This window comes from Canis lupus, chromosome 35, assembly GCF_011100685.1.
Source record: "Canis lupus familiaris isolate Mischka breed German Shepherd chromosome 35, alternate assembly UU_Cfam_GSD_1.0, whole genome shotgun sequence".
Lineage (NCBI taxonomy): Eukaryota > Metazoa > Chordata > Mammalia > Carnivora > Canidae > Canis > Canis lupus.
Window position 1 is genome coordinate 27,068,148 of NC_049256.1, and position 8,730 is coordinate 27,076,877.

General features: G+C 51.3%; 1 non-coding gene across 1 annotated transcript; it reads right to left on the bottom strand.

Annotated features, from left to right (window-relative positions):
- Positions 1–3,807: 3,807 nt before the first annotated feature.
- Positions 3,808–3,880, bottom strand: TRNAM-CAU. Its single transcript has one exon. It is a non-coding gene; the product is annotated as a tRNA-Met (tRNA).
- Positions 3,881–8,730: the final 4,850 nt, after the last annotated feature.

Consider the following 8,730-nt stretch of genomic DNA (forward strand, 5'->3'; position numbering starts at 1 on the left):
AAAACAAAACAAAACAAAACAAACAGATCCATGGAGCAGAATAGAATGCCCAGAAATAGACCCACATAGTCAACTGATCACTGACTAAAGGCAGTACATGGAGCAAACACAATCTCATCAACAAATGGTGCTGAGACAACTGGATGTCCACATGCAGAAAAAACAAAAACAAAAAGAATCTAGACACAGAACTAGACACAGACCTTATACCTTTTACTAAACTTAACTCAAAATGGATCCTAGACCTAAATTTAAAATGTAAAACCATAAAACTCCTAGAAAATAGCATAGAGGAAAATAGGTGACCTTGGGTTTACTGAAAACTTCTTAAAGACACCAAAAACATGATTCATGAGAGGAAAATGTGTTAAGTTGGACTTCATGAGAATTTAGAATGTCTGTTCTGCAAGACACAGATAAGAAAATGAGAAGACATGCCACAGACTGGGAGAAAATATTTGCAAAAGACACACCTGAAAAGGACATATCTAACATTTGCATAACTAACATATGCAAAGAACTCTTAAAATTCAACAACAAAAGAAACAACTCAATTTGTACCATTTTTCCCCATCACGATAAGTGTACCCTTTAATTCCTACTCTCTATTTCCTCCATTCACCCATCCAAACCTCCTCTGTGGTAACCATCAGTTTGTTCTCTGTAGTTAAGAGTCTGTTTCTTGGTTTCTCTCGCTCTCTCTGTTGTTTTCTATTTCTCTGTTTCCCCCTCCCAAACATTTGTTTTGTTTCTTAAGCTAAACACATGCGTGAGATCATATGGTATTTGCCTTTTTTTGACTTATTTTGCTTAGCATAGCACTCTCCACCCCATCCATGTTGTTGCAAATGGCAACATTTCATCCTTTTATGGCTGAGTTATATACATACATAAAACCTCTTCTTTATCCGTTCATCCATCGATGCACATCTGGGCTCTTTCCATATTTTGCCTATTGTTGATAATGCTGCAATAAACATCAAAGTGCATGTATCCTTTGAATTAGCACCTTTCTATTTTTTTGGGTAAATACTGTGATTGTATTCATGTGATTCCTGGCTCATAGAGCATTTTTAATTGTAATTTTTTGAGGAACTTCCAGACTGTTTTCCACAGTGGCTGCAACAATTTGCATTCCCACCCACAGTGTAAGAGGGTTCCCCTGTCTCCATGTCTTCGCCAACACTCGCTGTTTCTTGTGCTTTGATGTTAGTCATTCTGGCAGCTGTGAGGTGACATCTCCTTATGGTTTTGATTTGCATATCCCTGATGATCAGTGATGTAGAGCATCTTTTCTTGTATCTGTTGACCATCTGTAAGTCTTCTTAGGAGAAATGTCTGTTCATGTCCCCTGCCCATTTTCAAACTGGGTTGTTTTTTAGGTGTTGAGTTATATCAGTTCTTTATGAATCTTGGATACTAACCCTTTATCACATAGGTCACTTGCAAATATGTTCTCCCATTCTGCAGGTTGCCTTTAAGTTTTCTTGATTGTTTCCCTTGCTGTCAGAAGTTGTATGATTTTGATGTCCTCCCAAACACTCCATTTTTTAAATGTGCAAAGACCTGAACAGACAACTCTACAAAGAAGATATAGAGATGGCAAATAAGCATATGGAAAGATGCTCAACACCATATGTCATTAGGGAACTGCAGACTAAAACAGCAATAAGATACCAACAGATAGCTATTAGCGTGGCCCAAATCCAATACACTAACAACACCAATTGTTGGTGAGGATGTGGGGTCATAGGCAGTCTGATTCCTTGCTGGAGTAAATGCAAAATGGTACAGCCACCGTGGAAGACAGCTTCGCAGGTGTACACAAAATGAAACATAGCCTTAACACATGATCCGGCAGTATTGCCTCATGGCACTTACCCAAATGAACCAAAAACTTAAAGCCACACAGAAGTCTGTACACAAATATTTAGACCAGCTATATTTATAATTGCCAAAACTTGGAAGCAGCCAAGTTTGTATGGATAAGCAAACAGTGCTGCATCCATACAGTGGATTATTTTTCACTGATAGAAAGAAGCGAGCTACCACATCACAAAAAGACATGGGGGACTCATAGGTACATAATATGTAGTAAAAGAAGCCAATCTGAAAAGCCAATCACCTTGTATGATTCCAACGGGATGACATTATGAAAATGCAAAACTATGGAGACAGTAAAGAAGTCAGTGGTTGCAGGGGGTTCTGGAGGAGGGAGGGAGAGGGGGATAAATATGGGGAGCACAGGAAATGTTTAGGGCAAGGGAGATATCATTTTGTGCAATACTGTACCAGTAGATGCCTGTCATGGTACACTTGTCAAAACCCATAGAAACTCCAACGCAGAAGATGAATCTTAATTGCAGAAAAGTAGACCTGGAAGAGAGGCACGTTTCAGTTAGATGAAGCGAAGATCTTGCCCTAAACTGCGGGGTTGTGTGGCAAGAGAGAAACAGGGAAGAGGCAGAGGCCGTGGCGATGTGGTTCACGACCACTCCTCACCCAGGCCCCCATGGACTCTCAGAAAAACTCCTGTAAAGGTGGGATCTAAATGACAACTTAACCACTGCCCCCTCAGACCACCTTACAGGAGGTGCAGTGATTTGACAGCAAATCCAGTCTCCCAGGGAAGAGGGAAGTCTTGGGAGCCTGATGTCTTCAGGACGAAGTGTTCCCTCTCCCTGTGCTGGTAGAGTCCTCATTCCGTGTAACCCGCGGACTCTTCACGGTGTACACGGGAGACCCACAAAGATCTTGAGAGTGCTCCACGAGCACACACACGCTGCCAACTTGCAGAGAGAGAGGACAAAATGAATGGAGGACATTGAATTCCCCACATGCGATAGTGAGGAAACAGGCTGATGACTGTGGGATGGGCTGCAAACATGGAACCCCCCGCTCCCGCCCCACTGCACATGGAAGTGAACGTGCCTCTAGCCTGGCAGAACTTTGAACACCCAAAGGGGATTTGGAGAATTCACTCTGCAATTACTTAGGGTTGGTGACCCTTCTTCCATTCCAGTGTATTCCTCTTAAACGGGAATGTGTACAGTGGTCATCCTACACCTGTCCCAGTCCTGCACTGGGGGAGCAGGTAACCATGTGGCTCGCACAGATTTGTAATTGGAGAGGAATCGTGCCCAGAATGGCTGATACAGGAGAGCCTAATTCATGCCTACTTTGGGGAGGGCAGTTAGATGAGTTCGTGCTGAACTGAGTTGAGATCTGGAGGAGATTGGGACGGAGTGAGCATTGTGTCTTGTGGGATAGGTGTAGGTCTTTGGGAACCAGGGGGCAGATCATGTTCAGTGTAATAGAGCCTCCGCCCCCCGCCCCCAGCCCTCCCTGAGAGCTCCATCTCCTAATGACCAAAACCTGAGAGTGTTGTCTTGCAAGGCCAAAGGGCCTTTGAGGGTGTGACCGAGGTAAGGATCTTGAGATGGGAAGAGGAGGCGGGCCTCCCCAGGTGGGCTCAAGGTAATCACAAGGTCTTAGGAAAGGGTGGCAGGAGGGTGCGGGTCAGAGGAGATGTGACAACAGAAGCGGAGGCCGGAGCCAGATGGTCCTGCCGGGAGCTAAGGCACGCGGGCCGCCTCCGGCCGCGGGAAAAGGCAAGAAGGAATTCCCGCCCGCCCGCCAGCCCGGCGGCTTCTAGAAGGCAGGCAGCTTTGGCACCTCTCGATTCCAGCCCCGGGGCCCTGGGTCGGACTCGTGGTCACAGCGCTCCGACTGGGGTGGGAGGCGGGTCGCGGTCTGCCCGGCTTCGCTCCCTTCTCAGAGCAGGTGGGAGAAGCGCCAAAAGCCTCGTGCCTTCTCTGAGGCTCGAACTCAGGACCTTCAGATTATGAGACTGACGCGCTGCCTGCTGCGCTAAGAAGGCACCGGCCCGGCTCCTCTCGGCAGCGCTTTCACGGTCGCCCGCTGCACGCCAGGAGCCGCTTCTAAGCAGCCGGGGTTCTGCCCAAACTCGTGCGCGCGCCCGGAGGAAGAGTGTGTGCGAGGTCACCTGGGTCACCGGGCCCCGGGCCCCGCCCCGCAGCCCGACGGCGCCAGAGGACGGCGGCCTGCGCACAGCCGGGGCCCAGCCGGGGGCGTGCACCTCAGGCCGCCTCGGGGTCCGGCTCCGCGCGCCGCCTCCCCCCCGCCCCCCGGGCTGCCGCTGCCGCCCCCGCGCCCGGCCCCCCGCGCCGCACCCCGTCCCCGCGACCCGGGCGCGTCCCCGACCGCAGCACCCCAAGGGCGGACGAGCGCGCCCCGGCGGGAACCCGGGCAGCAGGTGCGCCCGGACCCCCGAGGGTCGGCAGCAGTGCGCGGGGTGGCAAGGTGAGTGGGAAACGCCCTCACTCTGAAATGGTCGCCTGGAGTCACCTCCCCCACCTCCTCCACCCCTCCCACCCCTCCCACCCCTCCCACGTCTCCCACGTCTCCCACCTCTCCTACCCCCCCACCTCTCCCCCCACCCCCACCCCTCCCACCTTTCCCCCCCTCCCCCACCCCTCCCACCTCTCCCCCCTCCCTCACCCCTCCCACGTCTCCCACCCCTCCCACCCCTCCCACGTGTCCCACGTGTCCCACGTCTCCCACCCCTCCCACGTCTCCCAACCCTCCACCTCTCCCACGTCTCCCACCCCTCCCACCTCTCCCCCCCCCCCCACCCCCTCCCACCTCTCCCCCACCCCCCCACCCCCTCCCACCTCTCCCCCCTCCCTCACCCCTCCCACGTCTCCCACCCCTCCCACCCCTCCCACGTGTCCCCACGTCTCCCAAGTCTCCCACCCCTCCCACGTCTCCCAACCCTCCACCTCTCCCACGTCTTCCCCACCCCTCCACCTCTCCCCCCACCCCCCCACCCCTCCCACCTCTCCCCCCCACCCCCACCCCCTCCCACCTCTCCCCCCTCCTCACCCCTCCCACGTCTCCCACCCCCTCCCACCTCTCCCACCTCTCCCACCCCTCCCACCCCTCCCACGTCTCCCAGGTCTCCCACGTCTCCCACCCCTCCCACGTCTCCCACCCCTCCCACGTCTCCCACGTGTCCCACCTCTCCCACCTCTCTCACGTCTCCCCACCCCTCCCACCTCTCCCACGTCTCCCACGTGTCCCACGTCCCACCTCTCCCACGTCTCCCACGTCTCCCTCCACGTCTCCCACGTCTCCCACCTCTCCCACCTCTCCCACGTCTCCCACCTCTCCCACGTCTCCCACCCCTCCCACCCCTCCCACGTCTCCCAGGTCTCCCACGTCTCCCACCCCTCCCACGTCTCCCACGTGTCCCACCTCTCCCACCTCTCTCACGTCTCCCACCCCTCCCACCTCTCCCACGTCTCCCACGTGTCCCACGTCCCACCTCTCCCACGTCTCCCACGTCTCCCACCCCTCCACGTCTCCCACGTCTCCCACCCCTCCCACCTCTCCCACGTGTCCCACCTCTCCCACGTCTCCCACCCCTCCCACCCCTCCCACGTCTCCCACGTCTCCCACGTGTCCCACCCCTCCACGTCTCTCACGTCTCCCACCCCTCCACGTCTCCCACGTCTCCCACGTCTCCCACGTCTCCCACCTCTCCACGTCTCTCACGTCTCCCACCCCTCCATGTCTCCCACGTCTCCCGTCTCCCACGTCTCCCACGTCTCCCACCTCTCCCACCTCTCCCACCTCTCCCATGTCTCCCACCTCTCCCACGTCTCCCACCCCTCCCACGTCTCCCACGTCTCCCACGTCTCCCACGTCTCCCACGTCTCCCACCCCTCCACGTCTCCCACGTCTCCCACCTCTCCCACCTCTCCCACGTCTCCCACGTCTCCCACCTCTCCCACGTCTCCCACCCCTCCCAGGTCTCCCACCCTCCCACGTCTCCCACCCCTCCCACGTCTCCCACGTCTCCCACCTCTCCCACGTCCCACCTCTCCCACGTCTCTCACGTCTCCCACGTCTCCCACCCCTCCACGTCTCCCACGTCTCCCACCCCTCCCACGTCTCCCACATGCCGTTTAGTAACTTAGGAAGAACGATTCACTTGGCTTTCTTGACAGTATAAGGGACTTAATTTGAAAAGCTTCCTTACCTGTAAAACGGGACATTTCACACTACTCCTTAAAAAACTGAATTCTTGACACAAAACGTTGTTTAGTGAATACTCATGAGTGATACAAATAATGATAGGAAATGATATAGAAAAAAAAAATTCCAAACATGGGTGATGGGGTTTGGGGATAATTATATACATGAGAATTAGAGAAAGGTGGTAAGTCAAATAGAAGTAGATGGAATATGTACCAAATGGTGTTGAGTAGCTATCTAGGATAATAAAGCTGAATATATCACCTGCAACAATAAAATATATTCTAGATAGATGCACATTTTAAAAGAAGGGATAAAACCACAAATTACTAACATTGTCAAAACAGACATTTTTATTACTTTGGTGTAGAAAACTAATGTTTACAAAAAATTCAGAAACATAGAAAGTGACTTACTATATTAAAACAATATTCTGCTTAGATATACCCTCATATCCTCCAAAAAATACATAATCAAAGTGAAAGAATCAAATGACCAAACTGGGGAAAATGTGTAAGTTGTGTCATGAGGAGTTAAATTTCCTAATATAAGTACTACACCTCAGCAAGAAAAATTCCAACTGTTGGGGAAAACTTGCAAAGGATATAAATACTGAGTTCATGAGAAAAAAGGACAAGGGGCCCTTGAGTGGCTCAGTTGGTTAAGTACCTGTTGGTCCTAGCTCAGGTCTTGATTTCAGGGTTGGGTTCAACATACCTTTTGTAAAGAAGAAAGATAAATATTTCTGAAAGTGTGGAAAAACGATAATTCTACTCTAAGAGAAATGCAAAAATGAAACCATGATGGTAATGGTACTTTTTGCCTAATAGATTTGGCAAAACAACAAACAAAAACAACTGTTTCCTGGTGTGTTGCCTACTAGCATTCAAACAGATTGAATTTGCTTCCTATGATTCTTGTATCAAATCTCCACAAGCTCAGCAGCTTCAAGCAACAGATCCCTTTTTTCCCTCCTCACAGTTCTGGAGGCCAGAAGTCCAAAAGTCAGTATAACTGTGTGGTGGATGAACGTGTTGACAAGGTCATACTGGCTATTGAGGCTGTTGGGGAAGAATCCTTATGTGATATTGAGAATATTATATGAAAATAAATGTAAGGAACTTATGACAAAATCTGGAGCTTAGTAGAGATAAATGGCAGTTAATTGTCACCAGCACAATGCTGGTCAGGGTGTGAGGGAAACAGTCCCTTCCCGGGAGCTACAGGAAGATAAATTAGTAACGTTTGGGGAAGGCTGAGACAACTCATTAAATTACCATCACACAAGTGATTTGACTGAGCAATAGTACTTTTAGGAAATTCTCTAATACTGCACCTTTGTGAAATGCGGGTGTAATTTATTGCAACATTGTTTATGTAATTAAATGTGGCTGGTGCAAAGTTGGGTGCTGGTGTGGATCAAGGTAGAATTAAGGTACATTTTCGGGTGTATGTACTCTTATATTTTTGTCATTGTGAACCAGATGAAGGTTTTACTCATTTCTGTATGAACCTGTTGACCTTAGATATAAATAATTGGTAGTCAGACTGTTCTTTTTCTAAGGTCTATAAAGTTGATTCTTGAACTCCAGAGTCCTTCAGTTGTGAGGAATGACGTCGCAATGGCCCTCCCAGGAGGTAGGTGGAATCATCCAGCCTTATAAGGGTTGGCAGCGGTAGGACTCGAACCTACGCTCTCACAGACACCCGAGCCTCAACTCAGCGTTTTAGACCGCTCCGCCCCGCCGTCTCCTGCGCGCGGCGCTCTGCTTTTTCTGCAAGGTTTAAGCCTACAGGGAGGTTACCCCATCACCACTAACCCTCACCCCCCACCCCCACCCCCTCCACTTCCAGCCTAAGCCCCGTTCTTTTTCTCAAGTGTTCCTCCGGGACCACTGCGCTCAGACCTCCCACAAACTTCACTAGCCAGACTTGTACTGGGGACACCGCGGCGCCCCCGCTTCATGCGCTCCAGGTCCTCGGCTACAAGCCGGGGGTGGGGGGGTGGGGGGTGTCTCCCCCGCTGGAGGGCGTCCTGCACTTGCTTTGGTGAAGTCCAGGGGGATAACAGCCTGCAAACGCGCCTACCTGCGGGGCCCGATGCAGGTGCGACCCGCCCTCCGCCCCAGCGTTTCTAACCCAGCAGCCCCGCCTCAAGGCCACGGGGCCCCTGCGAATCACTGAGGCTTGCGGGTCTCAGTTTCCTCATCTGTAAAGTGGACTCCATTAAAAAATTTTTTTTGCCTGAAGAAAAGTGGTAGATAGATTGATTTTGAAAATTCATGTAAGTGGCTAAAGAGCACTTCCCAGTAGAGCTTTTATCTTTATTTGTATCACTCATGAGTATTCACTAAATAACTTTTTGTGTCAAGAATTCAGTTTGTTATGTAGTAGTGTGAATGTCCCGTTTTACAGGTAAGGAAGCTTTTCAAATTAAGTCACTTATAGTGTCAAGAAAGCCAAGTGAATCGTTCTTCCTAAGTTACTAAACGGCATGTGGGAGACGTGGGAGAGGTGGGACACGTGGGACACGTGGGAGAGGTGGGAGTGGTGGGAGACGTGGGAGGGGTGGGAGAGGTGGGAGACGTGGGAGACGTGGGAGACGTGGAGGGGTGGGAGACGTGGGAGACGTGGGAGAGGTGGGACGTGGGAGACGTGGGAGAGGTGGGA